Source organism: Adiantum capillus-veneris, chromosome 25 (assembly GCF_014529385.1).
Source record: "Adiantum capillus-veneris isolate H3 chromosome 25, ASM1452938v2, whole genome shotgun sequence".
NCBI classification, from domain to species: domain Eukaryota; kingdom Viridiplantae; phylum Streptophyta; class Polypodiopsida; order Polypodiales; family Pteridaceae; genus Adiantum; species Adiantum capillus-veneris.
Genome location: NC_140955.1, coordinates 132,802,083 through 132,826,971, shown reverse-complemented (window position 1 = coordinate 132,826,971; position 24,889 = coordinate 132,802,083).

Genomic DNA, 24,889 nt, shown 5'->3' with positions numbered 1-24,889 from the left:
TCTATCACTATCTCAAACTCCATCAATATAGATAATCAATGGCAACAACAGACAATATACAAAGGTTCTTGGGTTCTTATGCAACCAAGAAGGAGGAAAAGATCCTCAACAACAAATCCATTTCGTTCAGCATGGAAAGCACGAGTGCTAGATTTCAAAGTGGAGGTGGGCAAGAAAATTGTTAAGGAGGTTTTGGTACATCATGTCTATAGTCACTCCGATGTGATTGCTAATGATGGAGATGTCTCATTGGCTTATCATCCTCGATGCAACTATAAGTGTGTTCATAGCCTTCCATCTCTATTCTTTCTTTCAGACCTTGTTGTTCTCTTAATCTCTTTTTTCTTTTTGAAGAGGTAGAAAAATATTAACAGAGGTAGATCAAGTTCTCATAAGTTCTAAATTCTATTCAGTTGTTAGACTAGGTGGTCTATTACATTTTGTTGTTGCAATTGCAGATGTCTATCCTTCATTATATGAGGAATGAGAGCCAATGGAGTGTATTATAGCTCTCATCTCTACAATCCACACTAACATTGGTATTTTTCAGTATGATGGAAGAACTAGCAAGAGTCTTGTAGATGAGGGAATTTTCTTCTACGAGCATTTCTACCAGCTGAACCAAAAAAATAAAAAAGGTACTCTAGTTAAACTCCCTCTCCCTACCAATTGGAGCTGTATTGACTGGCCGATCCCAAACACCACATTGTATGAAGCTCTCAAAAGCAAGCTTTTTAGGATGTGTTGAAGTGCGCGAGTGGGAGCATGCACCTATCCTAATCGGCCACATGGGGCTTTACCCCAACAACCTCCCACGTAAAGACCAATGTGGTCGTGAGAGAGAAAAGAAAACCGTACAAAACCTATACAAGGCCATCACAAGTATGACCTCAGCCAACACCCACTGGCTCACTGAATCTGTGTGCATCCAGCTCTAATCATAGAGGAAGTATAGAGTGATCGACCACATACTCCTCACCAAAGCCACACACATCCTGCAGGTATCTCACCATACGTTGCAAGGTACCCCTATGCTCAAGGCCAATATCAGCCATTACACGGCAGACTATTCCCACTGCAAATACACCTACCGCAAATGCAATCTCGGGTCTTGAGATCGATATCTTGTACATGACACTCCCAAATGCTGATGTAACGGTGGCAATCTCTGCCAATCTGACCATGTCAGTCAAATATTTGTCAATCTGACCATCTTAGTCAAATCTGGCTCGTAACTCCACTCATGGAAATCACCCTGACACCCGAACTCCGATCCTTGGAATCCATCCTTGTTTCCATCGCATGTCACATGCGCACGAAGAGCATCTGTCTGTCATGAACCCTGCGTGGCAAGAGTAATGCCTAGCTCTAACTCACATGCATCAGCCTCTGACCTAAGCATTTCCATGAATGATTGAATCATGACTAAATCCTCAGCACTCAAGCCATCCATATCCGTCATTGTATCCACAAATGACATGCCCTGCTGCATAATTGTCTGCACAACCAGCTCAACATGCTCACAAACTGGAGCATCATGCAACCTATTCGCAAAGGAGACATGCCTCATATCCCTCCATGGTTGCATACTCACAAAGATTGTTCCATTTTGCACATGACGTACTCGCAAAGCATGCATCGTGCCAACAGTAGCACCTCTTGCCATGACTAGTTGTCCACAATGCAATCTAAAACTGTGCTCGTCCAACACTACCTAACATCCACTGTCTCGCAATTGACTCACAGATATCAAGCTCTACATCAAACCTGGCACATGGCATACATCTTGCAACACGTGTGATGCACCACTCTGCAACAATAGTCTGACATCTCCTGCACCAACTATGTCATGCACTAAACCATCAGCACGTCCAAGCATACCACTAGCATGTGTGCTAAACCACTCACGACTTGACATGACATGAAATTTAGCACTCACATCTAGTATCCAATCGAAGGTAATGTGTCGTCAAAAAATGACAAAAGAAAGTCAAAAGTAAGCATGGAAGAAAATTCGACATCTCTGTCATGCGTAGCCACATACGCTACATCTGCTCCCACATCATCCAAAGTGATAGCATCCCTCTTGTGATGTCTCCTGTGTTGTCTCATCCACCAAAAACAATGCCTATGTACATGTCTTGTATGACCACAATGCCAACACACAACATCTCTATGTTTGCAAGATCGTCCTTTGGCTGTAGGCATTTCTCTAGACTCATTTGTGCCAAAATCATTGCACAATATTTGCCATAACTCTCTAGTTGTACATGCATCCAAACCAATGCGATAGACTCACTAAGGTGTAACATGATCATCGAGCGTGCAAGCTCATCCAAGTCCTCCCACTTGTTGTCAGTCATAGACTCTGGCCTAGCATCCATGCCCTGTAGTGGAAACACTTGGCCCAACTGAGTCAATGCATCATGCATACCTGCTTTCCAATGCTCAAAGTGTGAACCATCAAACTTCATATGGAAAAGCACAAACCCTGACAATGATGTACATGCAAAATCCATGGCAATAACCTGTGACAAGGTCAAGCACAAATTGATCAACTGACAATAGCCAAAGCCTAGCTAACTCATACACTAAGCATTGTCAAAATACAACAAAAGCTGGCATAAGCTATCTAAGAGAAGCGTCAAGAAATATGGCGATCAATGTAACAAAACAAGTGAGCAAGACCACTCAAATGATGCAAAAAAAACCCGCTCTAATCCAATAGCACTATGTGGTAACCAATGAATCTATCATCAATAATCTCCCTCTTGAAGAGATACCACATATATGTCAAATGACATAATCCAGTGAGCAAACACTCTCACAATGCGATGCCAAAACACTATGGCAAAGTAACTTTTGACTGCCAAATGCAATCGAAACATGACTACAAACCATGCACGTAAACAAATAAACCCGCAAGAAAAATCTAGCAGAGTTTTGACAGTATTTGGCTATCTAACCATAATAACCATACATGCCATAAACGTGCTCAAAATCATAAGCAAATCATGCGCAAAATCCGCACTCAAGCATACATGAGTATTCCCAAAGTCTCAACTCTCTAAACCTGGAACAAAATCTTGTAATCCAAAATACAAAGTTCATCAACCGCACTCTACAAGCGAGGCATATACTAGCATAAACCTGATGCAAACCAACCAAAATATAGCACAAATTGATGCTCAAAATAGTTGAAAATCAGTCCACATATGCCATTACAAGGCGAAGAATCTCATCCACCGAAAAGCGCACATCATGTGCATCCACATGGCAATATAAATGAGCATTGAGCATGCACCAAATGTGTATCAAACGAGCATCCAAATCATCTAAAAATTCAGCTCACAATCATGCCATAAATTCTTGCAAAACTCTCTACAAATCCATGCACCACACTTTCAAAATCTGCTTAATCGCATAAGTCAATGCACATAACCTATGATGAATCCACTTTCGAATCCTGAGAGTCCACAAAAATGCATACATCCACAAAGTGTTCTCAATGTTTGCACATAAATTTGTTGAAAACAAGAGAATGACAAAGCTCAATCTGAGCTCTTCGAATGTAGAAAATCACCACAATAGGCATACATAATCTTCAACTTTCCGAACACCCTGCAGCCGGTCATCCCATATCTCTCAAAACGTTCAAAACTTGCAGAGAAACTTTCTTTTGCAAAGTTGTAGATCTCAAAAAATGGATAGAAATACACGGAATGGACCTGAAATGGGCTGTTTTTACAGGTCAAAACAGATCTATAAAAATATGTAGATGTCTACCCTAGATGTGCAAGTAGTCTACCAAACATACAACAAAATCACTGAATTTGGAAAAATTTTCAACTGGAAAGTTGTAGACCATGACGTATCCGGTAAAGATCTTGAGAATCAAGCTGAAAATCCATCTTTTTCTCAGCCAAAACTTTGCTGCAAAACGGTGCTAAAATTTCACAGCTTCACTGAAATCTCCGCCACAATATCGTCGTGCTCCTCGCATTCATCATTTGCTCTGATACTAGTTGAAGTGCATGAGTGTGAGCGTGTCTAAGTGCATGAGTGTGAGCGTTTCTAAGTGTGTGCAGCAATGAATAAGAGAGGAGACCTTGTGTTTACAGGGGCTAAAACTCACTCTCAATATGTGAGGCCCCCTTATTCTATTATGTACATAATGAATAAGTATAGTGGACAAGCGCCTCGCCTAATCGGCCACATGGGGCTTTACCCCAACATGTGCAGAGGTCCCTACGAAATTCAGTGTCCACTAAGTTGGTGACGATTGCTAATTTTTATCCTATAAGTTTATTTGTGGAGCTATTTCACACCTGCCACATACATGTTGCAAAGACAATGCTATCAGATGCCCAATTTTTGGGTCACTTCTAAAAATAAGAAAAATAACTTTCAATATCTATTTTGCCAAATTTTGATTCTTGATTGACAGTATTGGAAGGTTCTAAAGTGAAAAGCGAGATCGTTTCCATATTCCAATAGGTTAGACGGACGTTTGGTTCATTTTTTTAAAAATCCGCTATTTTTAGCTTTTTCATGCTTTTCGATATTTTTTGAAAAACAATGTGCTTTTTATGATGACCTAAACATACAAATATTAATTTTAGTCTCCGTTAGATTTTAAAAATGATCACCTGGAGCAAAAACGGGACCAAACAAGATTTTTACAGAAAATGTTTTATAAAAAGCGGTACCATAAATACACCGGGGTAGTACGGGAAATCATATTTATGTCGGGATATTATGGTGTGGCATAGTTTAGCTACGGTTTCCAATAATTGGTCAGATACTACTCGGATGGTCAATTTGCTGTAAAAATTGAATGGTAAGTGGGAGAGTCGACCACCAAAAAGCAAAGGCTTGTTTTTAGGAAAGAAATAGTCTTATTAGAAAAGAGAGGAGGAGTTTAGTTTAGAGCTCTTTTCTTGGAAGCCAACCTTCTTCTTAGAGACTGGAAATCGTGCATCAAAATCCATGTCCGCAAGAAAGAAAATAAAAATAAAAATCTAATAAATTTATTAGCCACGAACGTGCGCGAACTTATCTCTCTTTGCTCATTCTATTCTTAGCTTGTGATTTTGGCCTTGAGAGTTTATATAAATACCTCTTTGCCTTCACTTTGAATATACATAGATACACTCTCGGAGGCGAAAGCTCGCTTGCCTTGACGTCAAAATTACCTATCTATTATACGGAGTGGTGCAACTTCTTCATCACCATCTCCATAAGCTCCTCTCTCTCTCTCTCTCTCTCTCTCTCTCTCTCTCTCTCTCTCTCTCTCTCTCTCTCTCTCTACTTGCTTATTATCTTCTTTCTCGTTTCACGATGTAAGCGTTCTCCGAAAGCTTTCGGGGGGGATACCTCTTCGTAGCTCTCATCATCGCTCTCTTGCGGCAAAGCAAGAAGCCTTTCGACAATCCCAAATCGATTCTAAAGCACGATGAGAAACTCTAAACTCCATAGTCATCATCATCTCTCTCTCTCTCTCTCTCTCTCTCTCGTTTTTCTGCGTAGTCACCCTCTCGGTGATTGTTTTTTCGCATACGAGTGTATGTATGGATTAACCAAGTACATATGAAGTTTCCCCATGATTATTTTATCATGTTTAACACGCTGATTTATGCACATAATACGTTTATAATCACGTGCATACATAAGAAACGCTTTTTGTTTCACGTCACAGAGACGATAGGAGCACTATTTTGGTCATAAATCACAAAGCGTTATGAATCAGCCTGAACCCTTTATACCACAAATAAATCACATCATTTAGAACGTTTTCTCTCTTTGGTGTCATGTGAAAAACACGCACGAGCTAAGAGATATGGTCAAAAAACAGTTTGCTGCCCACTAAACCACCAAATATTTTGACTCCAGGCTCCTTGGAGAACCACTATATAGATTCACCGGATGGGCAAACCCACTTAACCAATTGAAAAGCTTGATGAAACTTGATGACAAATGATTTAGGTCTCCGTTATCACTTCGAGAATGCGAGTTATTAATCACTCTATTATCGGTTTTACCTACACGCGTAGGAGTGTTATCAAGGGGCGATACAATATAACGTCGTGGAGTTAACCGAACCGTTTTGATATGTTTTATGGTTTTTTTTTGTGAGTTGATTTCAATTATTAGATGGCCATAAACTTATGTGAGAGTATATGGTTAAACATCCCAAACCGCATAAGCATATATGAATAAAGTGGCTTTCTTTTGGTATTATTGTTTGTTGTGTGAGTACCATATGGTCAAAGTGACGTGATGGAGTGATATTATATATTATGGAGCTTAACTTGATGCACTGACTTGAGGTTAAATGCTTTCCTTTGCATGTTTTGCATGCTCCCGAAAATGTCAGTAAATTAGATTTTGCATATGTGTGAAGTTATGGTTTATGGTTGACCTAAAAGTCGGAGTTGTTTCGCATCATGTTTATGGTGCTGGAATGTTATCATATGATGTATGAAAACTCATGGATTGATATGGATGCCTCATATGCATGGTTATGACTGCTTTCCACCTTTCTAGGCCAAAACTAGCTCTATGTGCTAGAGTGGTGAAGTGTAGATGTGATGCATCAACTTTGCATGGTTGGATGTTGTCAAAATTGGATTTTTATATCATGATAGTTGTTGGTCAGACTCTTTTTATGCATGAAAGAATCACTTCTTAAGGGTCCCATGTGTGTAGACTCCGATTGATTGTAGGAGATGTGTTAAACTCCAAGTGTGGGAGTTGGTTCAATGTGATTACGATTTATGGTCAAGGGTTGAGATTCCTTCATGGATTATGATTGAAATTTTATGGTGAAAGCCGATGTGGCTTATGGTTTTTTTTCTGGATTGGGTTATGCTGCCGAAATTTTTGTAGCCATGTTATGTTCTAAAGTGGTTATGCAGGATTGGTCATGCCTTGCCCAAGTAGGGTGGAGTGCTCACCTGTGTGATGTGATTGGATTATGACTTATGGTTTTTTTTGGATTGGATCATGAAGTGATCAAGATTATTAATGGTAGACGTGTAAGCGTAGAGACCTTGTACAATCAAATTTTCTAGAAAAGGATTTTTTGTTCATCTGGGAAGTGCTATTGTGATTGGACTCATGTGTTATGTTTCTCATGGCAGCGTTGCTACAAGACTAGGATCTCTTACATCGCTTAGCCTTAGACTAAAGGGTCACTGACGTGGGGCTTTGCTGGATTGGGGGTGTTGCCTAGGTCTTCTTCTTTTTGTTAGGCTCATCTACACGGTTAGTGCGTTGGGGATTTTGTCTTGGCTTTGCCTAAACACCCGGTGCTCGGCATCAAAGAGGCGTGGCGCCTAAACTGGTATGGTTGGTGTTGATACCCTACCACCTGTTGGTATTTGGGATCCTTTCAGAGCTCAGGTTCATGGAGGGAGGCGAAGCGGCCTCAACCTATGTCTAGCTCAGGTAGGTTGGAGGTGTTCTGGCTCGCTCCTGGCAAAGTGAATTTCTCTATGTCCGTAGTAGAGCAAAAGTGGATGGGTGGACTGGTCGATCCCTACATAGGGTCTGGTGCTTTGCTAGTTGTTTTGTCATAAACTTTTTGATGTTATTGTATACCCTGATTTTATCATTGCATTAATACATGGTTGTATGTTCCATTTAGATGGGCATTTAAAGATTCTCTATTGTCATCTTCTCATGTCTCTGTGCACTCTATTTCACCCTCCACTATATTCTCTCTCTCTCTCTCTCTCTCTCTCTCTCTCTCTTCCTCTCTTCTCGCAACGCGGTGTACACATATATTCACCCTCCACAATGTTATATTTTTTCTTGAGTACGCTTTCATCCATAACACCCATTCAGGGGTAGCACTAGTCGCTAGGTACCTCTGGATGCAGTCCGGCTCATGGCCTAAATTCCATGCTTGGTCGGGCGCTGAGAACTCCTCACCTATGCAAATGCTTCCGCAACTCTGATGTATATTGAGAATTATATAAAAGTGTAAATTGTATATTTTTGTGCATAGACCCCTGGGGAGGGATATCTCTCACCTGGTATCGAAGCCAATACTCGAGTTGCAAGGGTGGTAAGGTACTCTCCCAGGATCAAACTTGAAGTGGTTCATCAGGTGATACTTGAACACTGGAAGGTGTGGATTCCTTTGTAACTTTATGGAGGTCCACTATTGTAGGTGGAGGTTGTGGAGAAGCTTTTACCTCTATGGATGCATTACATGAGGAGCTAGAAGCTTTATTCGTTTTTTCTATGGTTGAGTTAAGCAAAACAAGCCTTTCTCGCTTGGGAACCCATACTAGCTCTGGATCCGTAGTATAGTGTTCTGTGATTTTTCCTTTCCCACGATCTTTCATCGGCTCACAGGGTTTGACTCACATGGGTCAGGTGATAGGTAAGAACACAATCTACGTTTTGACACCCAGATTTGATCATTTCCTTGATAGTATCCTTGGGCTTCCAATAGTCGTTTAGGAATCCAACACCACATTTCCTTACATTTCTTGGAGCGAGTGGGATGTTTCTTACAAGGCTTCTGTTTTTTAGCGTCAACCATGGTCGCTAAAGAAGATTTAGGGACCTACTTGTATGTTTTCATTGTTATATAAGGATGAGTCTTGTCAAGAGCTATATGCATTGCTTCTAGTATATTTAAGGGTACAAATGGTGGCATTTCATCCCCCTCAGGTGTTACCCAGGTTGTCCCCTTGTTTCCCCAAGTGTCTATGGTTGCTGCTAGGTGGACCCAATCGACATTGTCCGACGCAGTCATCCCAGGTAGTACATCCATATAAGGAGAATCTTCCCCAACATCAGTGTCCGCTTTACACGTGTAACAAAGTGAACTGTGGTGTCAGATCTATGATCAATTATAAACCTGTTTCCTAGAGGATGTGCTCAACCTGTTACAAGATCACTCGAATGATAGAATCTTGAAACTGCAGGTAGACATGGTTTTTAGACCAGTCATGCACCATTTTTGCTTCTCTCATGAAAGGACGTCCTAAGATCATCTCAGATGCCATAGTGTGCTTGGATAAATCCATAACAATGAAGGTAACTCTTATTTTATGTCCAAAGACCTTGATCTTGAGATCTTCTAGCATTCCAATAGTTTTAACAATAGACCCATTGGCCATCTTCACTACTATGGTTGTGGTCGCAAGGTGAGGTCTTCCCATAGTTTCCCAACAATTTTTAGTCACAATGCTAACCCCAACGCCACCAACAAGGATTCCCTTCACAGTTAATCCCTTAGTAGTGATTGGTATGGTCGCATTGGATTCATCACCCTCAAAGTATTGTCCCAACTTGTTAACATGTATTTCTATAACAAGGTTCTCATATAGGTTGGGTTGTGGATCTAAGTGTTCCTCCTCTATTGGCATCTCCCCAGCTCCATCCATCTATGCAAATTGTGGTAGCCCAAACTTTAGTTCTCCATTGAGGAAGGCCCGAAGAGCTAAAACTAGCTCAGGGTCTTTATATAGTTTGGACATGATGGTGGTTCTAACTTTTGAAGACATAAAGTCCGTCAATTTGGCAATGTTTAACGGCACCTTTTGTGCTTCAGTCCCTTGACGTGGGAAAGATGGGATCTCCATTTCTTCTATAGGATCAGGTAGTCCCTCTATAAACATTATTTCCATCAAGAAGTGCGTACGCCCACTTTCCCATGACTTTAAGTCACTTTCTTCTTGGATGACACTAGGTATGGCTAAGGGTCTATGGACTTGGTGAGCTTGTTGTTGCATAGGGAACACTGTGTCTGTAATCTAGATCTTCCTAGGTGCTAGTTCTAAATCCCTTTGGGTATCTTCTACCAAACTCCTTAATTGCTTGAGTCGCTCAATCTCCTCTGTAGGGTTTGGATAAGTTCCTATCTTCTTCTTGGATCCTGGCCATTGTGGCTCATGAAGATCTTCCTTGTTGGTTTCTATCTTAGTGGTCATTTTGGTCTCCATGGTTTCACATGAATCAAAATCCTCTTCAGCTGTTACTCGTCCCTATGTTGGTCTTTGAACTGGGGTCTGACTTCACTGCTTACTGGATCTCTTCCTTCGTGTTTTCTTCTTTTTCTGAGATTGGGCAATTGATGTCGTGTCTCTTTCCTCAAGAATATAATTTTGTTTTTGGAGCATCGATCGTGTGAGTATGTTTATTGGTACCACAGGTGTACTATATGATGACTCCTCGGTAACCTCAATCAAGTTTAATGGCGTGATCTTCAGTGCATTTGGATTATTTGGACATTGGGCAATCAAATGATCTATGACACATCAATTACACATGAGTATCGGCATTGTAGACGTGCTCGCTTGATTGGTTTGCATTAGTGTGGCGTTCTTTTGTAGCCTAATAGGACAGTCGGCCACACGACGCGGACCTCCACACTCATAGCATTGAAGAGGTGGTCTCTTAACAGTGTAATTGATATTTTGGCCTCTTGCAGCAAGAGCAGCTACTTGATAGAAAGGTTTGACTTGTCCCCAATAGTCCTCCATGTAGTATTGTGGACTTTCTTCAAGCGCATCCATCCCATAGGTAATATTAGGGTCTATATCTTCCTCACAGCCTTCCAAACAAGCAATAGATGACTCACAACCCACTTGATTCACAGAAGTGATCCTTGGATGTGGTGGTTGTAGTCCTAGCACTGGAGGTGGTAAGGGTGTTGTTTGAACAACATTTTGGGCCCTAGGGACCATGTGTTGTGTTGTTTGTTCAAGAGGCGGGGCCGACATCAATGCAGGCACTCGAGGTGTGTTTGTCCATGCTAAGGTTGGTCTATTGGCCATTGCGTGCTTAAATACTATGCAATCCTTAGCTTGATGACCATACCTCCCACAAGCATTGCAGTTCCCATTGAATTTTACTCTAAAAGTAAGGCATTCACTGGTACTATGCGGTCCATAGCATACTGAGCACCATCGTTGCTCCCTTCTTGGATACATATGATTGTTTTGCGGAGCATGATTGTCTCTAAGACTCTCTTGAATAGCCTTGGTGAGATTTGTTAAAGTCATATGAGATATCTTTGGCTCCTTAGCAATAGACTCTAGGGTCATTGGCTGATGCCCCGATGCTTGTGAGCTAACAGATTTAGGCTCAATAAACACTCTTTTTCCTTGAATCATTAAATTATCCTCCAATTGGATCGCATTGATGGTGACTGCTTCCCAAGTGGTTATACTCTAATGACTAAGCCATTGTAGATATCCTCATGTCGTAATCCCCTAATGAATCTATCAAGCAATTGATTATTATTGAAGCGCTCATTTGGATTACAACGAGAATTCAAATGCTTCAAGCGACTAATGAAGTCTCTCACCGACTTTCCTTCCTCTCGTTGGGCTTTCTGGAGCTGAGAGGCTACACCCCAAAGCACTCCCTCTCGTATGTATTCTTTCAAGAATAGTCTCCTAAGAGTAGGGTAATTCGTTTTTTCTTAGGGTTCTATACCAATCCCCATCCTTTCCACTTAAGGTTAGGCTTAAAGCATTTCTCTTGTGCAGGTCATTGTGTTCTCCTAGAGAATCGCATATTTGTTCAAACACTTTGATATGCTTTCTCACATCCCTGTCTCCACTAAATTTTTGTGTGAGCTTGGCTATTTGTACTGCCTTACTTCTAGGTTGTCTATCAGGTGTGTTACACATATTCTCAACAATAGTCGACCGATAACTTGAGCACATGTTGCCAAGTCACCTAAGTGAGCAGGAACCGTGGGTGGAGTTGCTCCAGATACTACATGTGGAGTAGGAATTAGCATTGGGCTTGGCGCATAGGAAGCCCTTCGATTCCACGTTTGGTACGGTGTTGTGCCATGTGGCGATCCAAAGTTCATATGTGTGGTCCTAGGCATAGCAGGCGTCGGATGTGACATGCTAATGCTAGCCGGTATCGTCCCATGGAAATAAGAACTTGGGTGTTGTGGTTGTGGAGCATAGGTAGTCGAAACAATGGGAGGGGTAGGAACTACATGAGTACGAGGACCAATGAGTGTATACGATTGGTACACACTTGTAGGTACTGTTGCAGGCATTGAGCTACCATGTAGCGGTGCTTTACTAACAAATAAGGTCCATGGCGTGTTTCTTGGCATGCCCATCATTGGGGTAGGCATGGTAGCCGTGGCTTCATCAAGGGAAAGATGAGCTAGACTAGGAAGAGTAAAGCTATCACTGGTGGGCTCAGAGCACACTGAGACCCCTGGCGAAACAACATATGGGGGATCCATCGGACTTATTGAGGGAGTCTCCATTTGCGACAAGGTCGGTTGTTTAACCTTCCCTGTATCCAAGAATCTCATGAGACCCATTGAAGACATGTGGATCCCCTTGTTCTCTCTCTCTCTCTCTCACGCATACACACACACACAAGGAGATGAAGAAGAAGAAGATGGAGATGCAGCAAGAGCACTCTTCAATTGCACAAATGAGAGAATGAGTGAATTTTAGGGGTTTAGTTTACTTTTATATGAGCTCGCCCATTCACACTTGGGCGCCCATGCTTAGCCAACGAATCCCTTGAATGTTCCAGTTAGAGTGCACCTCTCATCGGCGATCACTCTTACCCTTTTGCTATTGGACCGACAAGCCCGGTACCTGACGCTACCAAATAAATAATACGGCGTCCGTCTTAGGTGATAGGAATGTGCGTGAGGGTTAACAACAAAAATTTTGTAAAACAAATAAGTAGCTAGACAAAAGGTTGACTTTCATATTTTTTAACATTGGTTATTACCAAAACAATCATGTCAATGTCTAGCAAAGGTCCATACTGGGTTTTCCTGCCGTGGACATTGTCTTGTCCATTGTTGACATCCTTGAGCTTCTTCTCACCAGTTCCTTGTTCTTCTGCTATTTGAGACTCTTGTGTCTCCAGTGTTGAGGGCTCCATTGCACCTGAATTAGCTTCTAATGTGTTATGATCTGTTTGTGTGTCATGCATAAATGTCTCTTGATTTTCAAGCTCAACATGTGGAATTGTGGCAGAGGTGTGCTCTGCTTGAGGGTTAGAGTGTTCTTTCTGTTAAGTATGGAGCCTGATTTACCCTTGTAATTTTCTGTGGTAAAAGCGCACATTTGTAAGGCCCCCATTATGAGGAGAAGCCATCGTGCGTGAAGGAAAATCACTCATCGGAAACCAAAATTTTCACGGACAAAAATCAGGGGCAACTTTAGAGGCCTCGGGGGTGGAGGCCCCCGAGACTTTTTTTCACTGGAATATTATGGCCGGACGGCGGCCGGAAAGTGGTCGGAAAACAACCGGTCGGTTGGCCGGTGGCCGGTAGTCAATGGCCGGTGGCCTGTGGTCGGAAGTCAATGGCCGGTGGCCAAATTCAAAAGCGGACTTGTCTTCTCAAGGGCGGCCACACATGGGCGGATTGGAGGGTCCGATTTGGACTTATTCGCACAAGGGCGGCTACACATGGCTGTCTCTCATAAGAGAGGGCAGCCCTTTTGGCCTATAAAAGGACGCCATTTCTACACACATTTCATAGTGTGAAGTTGATGCAACAAGGTGAGTGTGAGGTGGTGAGAGTGAAGCAAGGCGGGAGCTCCATTAAGGGTATAATCCCTTTGTAAACTACTTCTTGTTTTGAAGTACTAAAGCCATTGAGTGGCTGCTTTCCCGTGGACGTAGCCCACATTGGGTGAACCACGTATATCGTGTGTACTCTCTCTCTCTCTCTCTACTCTATAATCTCGTGTATGTAATTCTGTCTCTCTCCATTAAGTAATCTACTCAATTATCTATTTAGCTACGTCTTATTTCCTAACACTTTCTCAGCCCCTCCCTTTGCATAAACTTCTTTCTTCTGAAACCCTCCAAGGGTAGAGGGAGTTTCAACATTTATTTCTTCGTCATCCCCTCCTCTCTCTACAGCATTTGTCTTCTCAGAAGTTCCTCCCTCCTCTTGCTCTTGTCCTTTATCAGCTATCCTTATGAAATCTGTTTGTTGATGTCCCTCATCAGTCATCGTTAACTCTACAATGTGGTCATCTACTAATAGGGTATGTTCTGCATCCATGCTCACAGGATGTGAAATTGCAAGCAGATGCTTGATTAGGGTGGCACGATATCGGTGCAAATATTGTACGGTGTACTTCTCCAATGCACTCTGCAAAAGACAAAACAAAAACAAAAAGGAACTGAGACACATTTTTGTCCAAACTATCACAATGTTATAGTAATGCTGTGCAAAATGCATACCTTTGACATGAACGGCTTCAGTGCAAAAAAGGTTTGCAGTATATACTTAGCATGGAGGAGACACCTCCATCCACACAGGTTGGCATCCATCTGTAAAGGCACCGTGAATTCCTTAATTTTTGACCTGTATAGCTCTAGATTTTCGCATAGCCTTCCATATACGTGCAATAGTCTTCTTATGCATCTGCAAGCAGGAGGAGTTGATATGAACCCATCACAATAACTGTCTCCAAACTTTATCCAAAATAACGCCAATTTATAATTCTCAATACTCACACTCTTAATTATGGATGCGTTCCTCGAATTGAGTTTTGTGTCCAAACAACTGGCTTGTCAAGTTCAATGTTAATGAGGCTCCAGTGGTGGTTGCTCTCATATGGAAAAATTATGGTTGTTACATGCAGCATTGGACAATGGGCAAGCCATTTCTCGAATGGGCCTATAGGGGTGTTTTTCATTCTGAGAAAGACAGAAATATGGGAATCCAAGATATATATTTTTGCATGACTTTGTGCAGGTAGCTAGCTCTTGATCAAACTACAAGAGAATTGCTACATGTTAGTCTCTAGCCTCCATATTGAATAAAAATATGTTGAAGCTGGTGAAAGCATCTTACTTTAGGAAGACATATACAATTGAAATCTGTGATTTGAGCATCTGGATCCCTCAATATATTGATATCCATAGAATCTAATGCAACTCTTCTTATACCATCTTCTAGCTGTATATCTACTATTATTCCTTCCTCCATAGATGATAAAATTTTGTTGTTACTAACATCCATTTCGTGTGTAACAATGTGGTAGTTGTTAATCTCTTCTTCTATAGCATTCGCTTCCTTTTCTTTTCTTTCAGTTAATTCATCTCCTCTGCACAGCCAATTTTCCTGCTCAACCCTAGCCCTGGTATTCACATCGTGGGTGTCATAGTTTCTCATCGTTAGTCGTGGAAGACTGTTTGTAAGTGGTTGGGGGAAGTACCTCACTCTTACTGCTGCTATTCATCCCGTGTTGAATGGGTAGCTTACAAGTATTTTTCTAGTGCTAAAGGATATGCTAAGGGTATACATTAGCAGAAAAAATTCTGAATGGGCGATTCTCTTCCTATCTAGAATTTGCTTAGGTTTTCAACTTTGAACACCTATTTGCAAGTCATAAGTCAAGGACTTAGTAGGTATGCTAACAAAGCATGTTGGCATGTAACCTTCATTAGGGGTGAACATGTAGTTCTGTGTGTTCCAAAATGTTTAGAAGTCTGACATGAGGACACTCCCTATTCTGTCCCTCGGTAGCTATGAGCTTTTCAAGGTACTCACGTGAGTTGGAAATCTGGCTCACAACTTCATGGACAGTTGTGCCAAGGTTTTCTTGCATTTTTCCAGTATCTTCAGAAAGTCTGAAAATTGGTTATGTCTTTAGACACCTTTCAGTTGTGGTTACTTGTTTAAAGTACTCAAGTGAGTTATAAAGTTACTTGTGGTTACTTTAGACACCTTTCAGTTGTGGTTACTTGTTTAAAGTACTCAAGTACTCAAGTGAGTTATAAATTGTGTTACCATTTAGATACACGTGGTTGCAAAAGGACAACAATGTTGAAAATCAAGATGTTGCTCTTGGTTTCATGAACCTCCTCACTGTACCAATTGTCGATCAAGAAACATCAGTGTTCTTATTACAAAGATATTATCACTTGTGTTTTTGAGAACAAAAACGCTTCTCCAAGGGGGGAGTAATGTCATGCCAAGGGCAAACCCAGGCGAGTAGGACTCGGGCCAAGGGCCAGCTGCTAAAGGCGGACAGGGAGATTCTATTCAGTGGCCAAGGGCTATATAATGGGGGGTTGGGCAGAGAATCTTCATTATGCAGCTCCTGGGTTTTACAGCGAAGCCCCAAAGACATGGAAAACTCTACGAGTTTCCATCATGAAGCAATTCCTTGCAAGCGATGGAAAGGCCAAAGTGCTCACCGAATGGTGCGGGTTGAATCTTCTCTCCCATGAGTCGATTCACAAATATGTGGACAAGTTTTGCGACTTACATCTCAAGGCTATTGTCTTCCAAAAAATAGACTTTGCCGAGCAAAAGCAACAGTTTTGTGCAGGATTATCTGAAGAGATAGCCGAGTATGTCAACACCCAACGGCCTTGTTCTATCACCGAAGTAATCCACCACACCATGGTTGCTTCGTGCATCAATTTACAACAAGGGGCTAGATGGAATGTCAAGCCCATGGAAAACAAAGACAAAAATGATGTAAAGGGGAAAACCAATGCCCAAAATTCTTCCCAAGGCAATTCCAACAATAACAACAATAATTGGTCCACCAACGAGAAGGGAGTTTACAAAGGAAAAAATACACTCACTCCTGAAGAGATTGAAGCTTTTTTCAAGGACCATAAATGTTTTAAGTGTAGAGAGCAAGGACATGGCTATCGTTCTTGCCCCAAGAGAAATGCTCGCAATGAGACTCCTAGAGCTTCCACCAATGAAGCTCCAAAAGAGGATCCTCGTTGCAAAAGTTCACCTCTCTCCTATGCTTGGGGAAAGGTAAGGGAGCATGATGCCTTCATATTGTTTGACCCTGGCTCTACTCGCAACCTCATATCAATGGAGTTGGCCACCAAGTTGGGCATTCAAGCTTTCAAGATGGGAGATGCTGTAACGACCAACATTGCTTTTAAGGGACTTCGAGCCTCCGTTACTCCCTTGATTGGGAAGTTGAGTCTTCATGTCCAAAGCTATGTCGACAAAGAAGACTTTTTCATCTCTCCTCTCCAACATGAGGATGCTATCCTAGGGGCATCATGGTTCAACCGCATGGCTGCCAACATGAAGTTCCCTGAAAGGAGAATCTACTTCACCTACAAGAAAAAAAACATGTGTATAGATGCTAGTGAGTCTAGTCGTACTATACCACTTGTAAATCCTCCTTCTTTTGACAAATCAAAGCTCAGTTTCTGCGTACATGATGTTTGTCAAAGTGTCCCTAAAGGTCCTAATGTTTCATCAATGGATGCAAGCACACTTTATTCCTGTCAAAAAGACTATTAAAGCACACCAAATGGCAACTCTCTTCATATCACAGATTTTCAAACACCATGGATTGCCAACATCCATCGTGTTAGATAGAGATCCTAGAATGACCATCAATTTTAGGAAAGGTCTCTTTGAAAATCTAGGTACAAGGTTGAATTTCTCTTCGGCCTATCACCCACAAACGGATGGCCAAAGTGATATAACCAATCTTACGATACTGGATCTACTAAAGACTTATGTTACCGAAGTAGATCAACACTCACAATGGGAAAAGTACTTACCTCTTATAGAGTATGCGTACAACAATATTGTACATACTTCTATGGGACAAGCACCTTTTGAAATCATTGAGGGAAGACCTAAAAGTCCCTTGCTACTCAAAGTACATGGAAAGATTTTCATTGTCGATGAGTATAGCCGTGATCTACAAGAATCTTTTCAAAAGATTAAGGAGGCTATATCCATCTCTCAACAAAGGAAAAAAGTTGATGTTGACAAACATAGAAGGGCCTTAACGTTCAAAGAAAATGATTGGGTCTTACTTAAGTTTCCTAAGGCTTGATTGAGGCAAACGACGGGCAAAAATCCTACGGGCCATTGAAAGTTTTATGCTAAGCTAGCAAAAAGATACTATGGTCCTTTCCAAATCTTGAAGCCCATCAATGAGATGGCTTATCAACTCAAGTTTCCCAACCATTGACTCATACACAATGCTTTTCATGTGAGCCTACTTAAGCCCTACAAAGGAGAGCCACCAAGTGAACCAATTATTGAAGACCCTCGCGAAATCAAAGACCAAGAAGAGGTGCTACAACCCGAAGCTATCCTTCGGCATGAAGACAAGGTATTACGACATGGTAAGATTATCCGACGGTATCTTATTAAGTTCAAAAATTATCCTTTTGAAGATGGTAGATGGATGCAAGGAATACAGGTTAAGGATAGTATGAACATTGTCAATGCTTACTATGCCATATTCGAGTAAGAAAATATACAAATTTCTTTAATATGACCAATGTTTTTGTCTTATAAGACTAGTTCTCTTTTATTTGTGCACAAATTTAAATTGTATGCATACTTAGAAACATGTTTGTGATGACGACGTCTCTCAAACGCCAAGTAGAATTTCTCACTCTTTTTGGGAGAATGAAATGGACTAAAGAGCATACATTCTTGCGACAGCTATGTCTCCCAAGCACCAAATGGATTAATCATCCATCTTGGAAAGATGTCGTAGGATAAAAGCATATTAAATTGATCATTTAATGTGGGAGAGTAAACGAGAACAAGGGTTAGAATATAGACATGTGCTTACAGATCTATCTCAACACGGGGCCAATAGTAAAGGGGTCCAAATGAGAGATGGTATGTCAAAGAGCAAGGCTAACCAATGGAGCTTAAAATACCTTAGGGTTAGCTTCATTGAAGACCTCCAAAGGTTAGTGTTAAAAGTCCTTTGACCTTAGGTAAGCTAGGGTTGTGCTTGAGGTGGGAACCCAGCCCAAGCTTGAGGTGCTTGTCGTCCCTAATGACTGAGATGCTTGAATTGCTTGATGATTGAGATTCTTGAGGTACTTGTTATGCTTGAGATGCTAGGGTTGTACTTGAGGTGGGAACCCAGCCCAAGCTTCAGAGGCTTTGTCATGCCAAGGGTAGGACTAGACGGGCACGGCCCGGGCAATGTGCCGGACACACATGCAATAAAGGGGTCTATATATAGAAGAGGGCCAGGGGGCCATATATAGGATGGTTGGGAGGTTATTCGCATGTCTGTCCACCCACTGGTCTTACACTGGCCAGCGTTATTTGGAACAGGTCTGACACCCGGCTTTCCTCGTCTCAAGGGATCATACCCACGGTGCCGCTCCACTGTCGTCGGCTCTGCAGGGGGGTATTCCATGAATCGGCCAAGAACGAGAGAGCGAGCTTCCATGAGAAGTAGAGTGAGAGAGAGAGAGAGAGAACATGCAAGCTTCATGCAAGCCTCATGCCTCCCTCCCTTTCCCCTCTTCCATAACTGTCCCTCTCCCCCTTCGCCCTGTGCTCTGATACCAATATAAGAACCCTAGGAGCTAGAGACCTGGATCCTCCACCCAACCGCCCGTATTTATAGTCTCTTAGCCCTAGGAAATATAAGAACCCCAGGAGCTAGAGACCTGGATCCTCCACCCAACCGCCCGTATTTATAGGCTCTTAGCCCTAGGATCCCCTTTCCACACTGCTAGCTGGCCCGGGCAATGTGCCGGACACACATGCAGTAAAGGGGTCTATATATACAAGAGGGCGAATATACATATGCGACAACTCTCTCTCGCACGGCAAATTTGGCTATGAGCCACCTTTACGCGAGATTTTCCTTTGGAATTTCATGACAACTGGTTGCAGCAACAACTACCAGGTTAGCCAAGTTTAAGTTTTTCTTGTTTTTTTCCATGTTTACACTTTACTTGGCAATTATTGTCATTGTGCAAAGCAAAGTGCTTTGGCAATTTTACATGAAGCACGGCTTCTCCCTTGTGCCGAGATACTGCCATTAATTTGGAATCAAGGGCATTGGCACACAAGTTTGGGGAACTTGTATGACCAGCAGTTTGTTCCCATTTTAGGTGTGGTGATATCCCGTTATGATGTCCCACTACCAATGCAGACTGTGCAAGGCACGTACTTATGGTTTTGGTTCTCACGCTTGAGACCGTCATAGTAGCCAAGGGCTTACGCTTTTGCATGCAAAGCATGCTAAGCAGGTGGCATGGACTCCACCACTTCATGCATTATGCTTCCGCTATCACACTCGCAACTCTGTCAAGGACAAACTAAGTGACGGATTGTTGAACCTGATGGTTGGTTGCTATCTACACCCAACAACACTAAAAGGAACCTAAATCTAGAACTTATTTCACAGGCAAAGTGCCAATGCTACGTCATTTTCATACAATCACAACCCTGCAAGGCAGGTAGATCAAGATGTGTTGTGTTTTTCTGTTATCTCTCTCAATGAACGAGTCATACCGGAAAACTGTGGAATGCTTATACGATAAGCTGCAAATCAGGCATAAGATGCGTAAGAGCACACAGCTTGGGCACACACTCTAAAAACTTAAGGAAAGTTCCTCAGCCCAGCATGCTCTTCTTCTCTCGTTCTCTCTCTCTTTAAGGGAAACATGAAAATCTTCTGAGAAGCTTTTGATATGTGTTTTGCTCGTGAGTCAGCCTGAGCCAAGGTGCTCTAACTCTCACCTAACATGTGGCTAAGATGCTACTCAAATTTGTCTTCAACGGCACAAGGGCTATGAGCCACACAGGCTAAGAGTCACTATCAGGCCAAGGGTAAGACCCAAGTATTGGCATTCTTTGGGTGATTGTTCTCAAGATTGAACATATCTACCCAGGGGAGTACACATCAACGTTAATGGACAAGCAAGAGTCTTGTCATTACGGATGTTTAGGGTATCATTTTTGCACTACATGTTTTCAGTGCGACACTCAAGTTGAGTTTTTGATAATCTTCAACTCACATCCGCTAATCTCTACAAGGAAGTATAGATGAAGCAATCAGTTGTGACAGCATGGCTGTCCACCAGAGCTAGGCAGTCCACTTGTGTGGATTCCGTGTTCTCTCTATAGCACTACGGAGTGTCTATGGACATATTGTTTTGGGGTACGACCCGGAGGGTGACTGCTACATCACCCCATAGGCATTGAGGATCACAGTTTGATCTCTCCTAGTTAGCCTTTCAAGGAACGAATTTCACAATCTACCACGCGGTAGTGGACAAATTCAACTTTTTTGGTTGATTCCAATCATTATGTATACGGTTGACTATGCTAATAACCGTTACCTGCTAGTTGAGCAGTTTCTACAGAGGGTCTTACTAAGCGGTTTGACTATGTAGATGTTAACCAAAGGGGTTGGATTGTGCAGGCAACACCCACGATTTCCAGTGCAAGTCGTATAAATACGCTTGAATATTTCAAAGCCAGGCCAAGGGCATGTTGGAACAGAGTATTTTGGACCGTAGTGTCCACTATACATTATGTTGTTACGGACCTAGTTGTAGGGTTTGATTTGGCACATGTTGTCACATGGGATACAACATGGTCTAGGAACTCAAGGAGTTCAGTTTAGCCAGTGTGGAGCATGATAATGAGGGTCCCTCTCACTCTTGTCGCAGAGTGTTTGTAGTTACCTCCACACACAAGTACCAGCTCGTACTTGATGGATGTCTCTTTTCTTGATATCCTTGTTTGAGACATATTCCACATGTGGAGAATATGAGTCTCTGGGATTGACACTGGCACCAACTATCTAACAATGTGTCGCGATGAAGTCCCTAGGTGCTGGTCGCATCCATGAATTCGACCATTTTGAGCACACAGTATCAGGAGCAATTTCAATGGCCAGAAATTGTCGGGTACTAAGTACCAACTTGTTATGATTACAAGTGCTGTGAAACCACCTTAACAGAGGGTTGTTTCTATATAGCTAAGTATGCTATGTACATGAGAATATCTCATGGTTGGTACCTAGGTGTGACCGGGTTGTCACATTCTCTTATGGTCCAAAGTCTCGTCATGGAATTGCGGTTTGGATATGTTTGTGTTAAATGCATGCACACTAGGTGTTATGGGCCCTAGTGTTTAACATAAATTTATTCGGAGCGGCATGCAAATTCATGTACATTATTGTTTCTGCCATTTTTTGCACTGCCAGTGCAATCTCTCTTGCAGATTTAGTATGAGTTCACACCCTACCATACAAGGTGATGGCTGAGTATGGGTGTTCGTGATTGGCTGCTTGAAACTCCAATCTGTTTTCAACCTAGTTGGTTGTCTCCATTCCATATTGAGTATATGGCTGGATACTCAATGATTGAGTCATAGTTGTCGTCGGTCGTGGGCGACTGTCTGTAAGTGGTAGGGGGAAAGCACCTCACTCTTAATGCTGCTATTCATCCTGCGTAGGATGGGCAGCCTACAAGCATTCTATTTAGTACTAAACGATAAGCAAAGTTCATAAGTTAGCGTTCGTAAACGACGCTAAAGGATATGCTAAGTGAATACGTTAGCAACAAGTGAAACAATTGGATCGGTTACCTTTCTGGTTTGGAGTTTGCTTCATATGATGAAAGGCATGTTACGGCTAGTTTTAGTCTCTGCCTGTTATTCTCAAGTTATCAACCTTAATCATCAGTTTTGATGAGGTTGGCTACTGGCAAGAAACCACAGCAAGTCAAGGACTTGGTTGCTGCTGATGAGTATGTCAGCATAGTACTTTCATGGAAAGATGAGCCGAGGTTGTATTGCACATTCCAGTACCTTCAGAAAGTCTGAAACCTGGGTATGCAATTAGACACCTCTTAGTTGTGATAACTCGTTTAGCATTCTCAAGTGAGTTCTAAATGGAGTCTTCATGCTCTTTTGATTATGGGTCGGTTAATCAAGACGGTTGCACATGGACAACAATGTGGAAAATCAAGATGTTACTCTTGATTTCGTTGAACCTCCCACTGAACCGGGTTCCGATTCAACTAATTGTTGGATCCATGAGGGATGCCACGGTGGAAAACATTAGTGTTCTTATGAAGATACCACCACTTGTGTTTTCGAGGACGAAAACGCTTCTCCAAGGGGGAAGTAATGTCATGCCAAGGGTAGGACTAGACGGGCACGGCCCGGGCAATGTGCCGGACACACATGCAGTAAAGGGGTCTATATATAGAAGAGGGCCATGGGCCCATATATAGGATGGTTGGGAGGTTATTCGCATGTCTGTCCACCCACTGTTCTTACAGGCTTAAGGGCTGACTTGTGGTGAGAACTGGGCCCAAGGTTGAGGGGCTTGAGGTGTCACAAAAGTCAATACATATCCCTACAAGGAGGGGGCGAGCCATGCAAGTAGGGGGGGTGGTTGCTTGACCACTCTCTCTCACTCTCCCAAAGGGCACCCCTTGCTCAAGAGGCAAGTAGGACACATGTCAAGCCCTAGCTAGGTTACCCTCAAGGAGTGTCCAAAGCCTATTGGTTGGCCTCCCAAGGGATCCAATGATAATTAAGTAGCATTAATTAATTATTTTTAGATTTATCAAGTCCTCTCTCTCAAAGTGGAAAGGGGGACACTTGTCCCAATACTACCCTTGTTGCTTATAATGCATCCTGCATGTGATTGGCCAGTCTTGCAGGGGTCCAATGAGCTTCAAGCTTGAGCTACAAGGGGGGGTCGACCAAAGCAAGAAGGGGGATAGCTTGGGGGGTATACTCTGTCACATACACTCTCATTGTGTGAAGTGAAAAGTGCAAGAGCTCCATCTCCTTCTCCAAGGTAGTAGAGAAGTTGAGAGCCTACACCAACACTCTTGGCTATGGAATGCAAATCCAACCAAGAGCCATGCCTTAATGCTTAAGCTTGCCATCTTCTCCATCTTCATTACTATGCTATTATGTATGATAGCAAGAAGAGTGATGATAAGTTAGGAACTAATTCCTTCTCCTATAAAATGTTTCTTCTTCCTCTTCCCTACCCTCATTCCCCGCTAGCTCTCTCCACCTTCGAAGGTGTTTGAGGCCTTGGGACTAAGGCTTGGGATAGTTAATGCTTTCTACAAATTTTATGTTATGCTCATTATGCATGAAGCTTTCCATCTTCATTGCATCACCTAGGTCACAAGGAACACAAAGATTGTATTGTACCAAGTCTCTCTTGATGGGAGAAACTATAATACAAATGCCTATTGGAGGGGGGACCGGCTCCACATAAATCCGGTCCTCAACTGTTGTCATGTTCTCTAAACTCTCTCTCTCTTGCAAAAGTATTGTTCATGCCAAGTTAACTAAATGCTATGTTTATGTTGCTACCACCAATTAAGTTCACCCTCTATGCTCACAAGTAATTCCACAAAAGTGCTTTCTCTAATTTCCGCTACTCTCAAAATTCATAGGCCATTTCCATTACATTGACTAAGGTATAAAAGCCAATTTTCTAAAAATGGACTCAAGTTTAAGATAATGTAACAGACCTTACAATTGAATTGTCTAAAGAGTCTTCTCTCTTCCCTATCTTGCCCATATCTCATCTCTAAAGTGTGGCATTTTTTATTTGACTCTTGCTACAAGCTCATAGGTGAAAGCTCATGTGTTTGATATAAGTTTTTGCAGTAACTTTTTGGATTGAGTATGCCTATCTACAAGCTATTTATGCTCATACTACACAAAACACATGCACAAATCGTTTTTTTAAGCATAGAAGTCAGTAGATCATACTTAGAGAAAGCTATCAAGTACTTCTGGCATCCAAATTAACCTGCTAAAAAAAGGCTACTATGACTAAAAGCAATTTTCCCAAAGTGTTCAAACAAAGATTTGACATCTTAGCAACATCGAATATGTCAAGGTTTATTCTTAAGTTTGAGTGCATTCAGAGTCTTGTAGAGCTACTCCAAACTATCACTTGATGCTTGCATTTATGTAGACTAGCTTTTAGTGTCTGTCTATACACACTTGATATTTTCACTTTGGATTGGAAAGGTAGACTGGATTTTTTAAAGAGGATTTCAACCCCTTGTATCCTCCATGCACTAGTCGGGTCAGTTGTGCCCCACAGATTGACAAGTTAGTGTCTATGGTTCTCGTTGTGCTACCATT